Here is a 2,812-nt window from a genome sequence, read left to right as displayed (position 1 = left end):
CCTGGAAGGTGCCGCTCCGCGCGCGCTCGCCGCCTCTTTTTTCTTCCTCTTTTCACCTCCTCCTCTCCTCTCATCCGCGATTATAGCCTCCTTCCTTTAAATCTGTCTTTTCTCTGATTTGGTGCCCAGGAGCTCCGAGGAGGAGAAGTGTTTCCCGGACAGGTGAGTCCGCTCAGGTGAGCAGATAAAGAGAGAGAGGGAGAGAGCGAGCGCGCGCTCGGAAATAACGGGAGCGTTAAAAAAAAAAAAAACGGCAGATATCCCTGATCTCTCTCTCTCACACACACACACGCGCGCGCACACACACGGAGAGGTGGGTCAAAAGGCAGCAACACAGGTACTCCTTAAAAAAAGAAGCAGGAAACAGGCGTCAGCGCGCATGCGCGGCAGAAATAACGGTGACAACAGGCTCGAGGGATTCTGGGTTAGGCCTCTACCTGCTGAACCGGTTTACCCCTCCTCTCTCCTCCTCCTCCTCCTCCTCCTTCTCCCCACCTCCTCTTCTCCATTCCGGTTGAAGGTGGGGACCCGTGAGAATGACGAGCAGAGCGCGAGGAGGGGAGAGACATGTTTGTGAGGAAGAGGAGGCCGAGGAAGACGCGTGAAGGGACGAGACGGGATGGTTTGTTCTGTAAACTGTTGGGTGGGTTTGGTTAAACATGTGCTGGAGCCGCCATTTTGAGTAAGCAGTTGACCGAATGAGACCCGACTGAAGGTTTAAGGTGTTATAAGGTGGAAAAACGAAGAACGATTAAAAGTTTGGCTTCGTTAATAAGTTTAACTTCAGATAAAATCTGAGTTTGGTTTCCCTGAATAACATCAGCTGATGCTAGCTAACTGATGCGAACAGCGGTTAGTGCCAGCGTTGTCAGGGATGGTGAGAAATCCTCCATTTTTAAAATAAAATCAGCGCAGGTGTACCCCAAGGCTCAGTTCTCGGCCCGATTCCTTTCAGTTTGTGACCCGGTGCAGGTTTTCAGATACGCTGATGATGCAGTTTTTTACAAGCAGCTTCCACGCCGACTGACCCACTCAGATGGTTTAAATTTGGGTAATTAGGGTTTTAGATAAGAAGCTTAGAAGGCTGCCATGTTCTCAAGAACCCGAATACCACAAAAACTTCACAAAAATCATCAGAATCTTTAATCTCAAACTTCTGTTTTTGGAACATTTATGTGTAAATTGTGAAACATTTTTGTGCTTTTTTTTGTTTTGGTTTGTGTCTGATTTTAATATTTATGATGTTTTATTTCTGGTCTTTGTTTTGTTTTTTAAATCGTCTTTTTTGCGGTTTTTAACATAACCAAAAGTTCACCTGAGGTGAGTTTTCTGAATTAGTCTTCCGGCTCTGACTGCTTTGAGTTGGATGTTTAAACACCACGGATAAACAAACATAAAAAAAGGCGAAATGAGACAAAACGTCGGCTTCAGACCAATAAAAACGGACAGAACTGAATCTCAGGTCGCTGTTAATCGCTGACAGATCGTCTTTCTGTGACGTCTGAACCTGCGGTCTGACAGGTTAAACCAACGCCTGAAATGCCGAAGGAAGAGAACAGGAATAAATAGTTGAGGAGAAACTTTCACACCTGTTGGACCTGATCCGCTGACCCAACGATCAGGCCAGGTTTACAGGACGACTTCCTCCCCGAAGGAAAGCGACACAAACATGAATCAGAAGTGAAGAATGTTGAGGCAGAAACGGTCGAATCAGAGGAACTCGGGACACGAGCGTCTAAAAATACGTTTAAATGTCTGAACGCCTGGTGTTTCCTTTATGTTCCCTACTTCTGCTAGTTTAGCCGTTTGTTCATCCAAACCTTCGGCTGGTTCAGGAGACCGGAGCTACGAGCTTTTAGTTTCTGTAACTTTTATAGTTTTCAAAACATTTACCTTTATTTACAAATATTTTCCTCACAGAAACTCCTTCAAAAACATCGATCTGCTGCTGTTTGTCTTCTGCTACTGTTAGCTTTTAGCTATCATTCTACTATTTTTAGCTTTAAGCTTGTCTTTTGATACTTTTAGTTTAAAGCTAACCTGTTGTTACTTTAGCTAAAGTTTTCTACTTTTACAGCTAATTGTTATGTTTATATTCTACCTAGCCTTTTGCTACTTTTAGCCTTTAGCTAACCAGTTGTTACTATTAGCTTCTAGCTAGCTTTTTGGTACTTTAGCTAGAGTTTTACTACTTTTAGCCTTTAGCTAACCAGTTGTTACTATTAGCTTCTAGCTAGTCTTTTGCTACTTTCAGTTAGAGTTTTGCTAGCCATATGCTACTTTTAGTTTTTAGCTAACCAGTTGTTAGCTTCTAGTTTGCCTTTTAGTACTTTAGCTAAAGTTTTGCTACTTTTACCCTTTAGCTAACCAATCGTTACTTTTAGCTTTTAGTTAGCTGTATGATACTTTTAGTTTTTAGCTAACCAATTGTTAGCTTCTAGTTAGCCTTTCAGTACTTTTAGCTAGATGTTTTGCTCCTTTTAGCTTTTAGCTAGGCCTTTGATACTTTTAGATAGCACTCCAGTCCCTTCAGCTAGCCTTTTAGCTGCTCTTAGCCGAATGTTTTGCTTCTTTTAAAGACATCCAGAGGATCAGGTTTATGTTTTTCTCACATCCAAAGTGCAAAAAAGCAGAAAAATAAAATAACAAATGTAACAAAACTGAAACTAAAGAAATGTATGGTTCTTAGCTAGCGTCATGCTACGTTTAACTAGCATTTTGCTACGTTTTAGCTCCAAGGAGACACTCCTCCAACAACAAGGTAAAAATCAGGACTTTCTGATTTACAAACTAAAATTTAATATTCCCCCCC

Source organism: Kryptolebias marmoratus, linkage group LG7, assembly GCF_001649575.2.
Source record: "Kryptolebias marmoratus isolate JLee-2015 linkage group LG7, ASM164957v2, whole genome shotgun sequence".
NCBI classification, from domain to species: domain Eukaryota; kingdom Metazoa; phylum Chordata; class Actinopteri; order Cyprinodontiformes; family Rivulidae; genus Kryptolebias; species Kryptolebias marmoratus.
Note: the sequence above shows the minus strand (reverse complement) of the source record.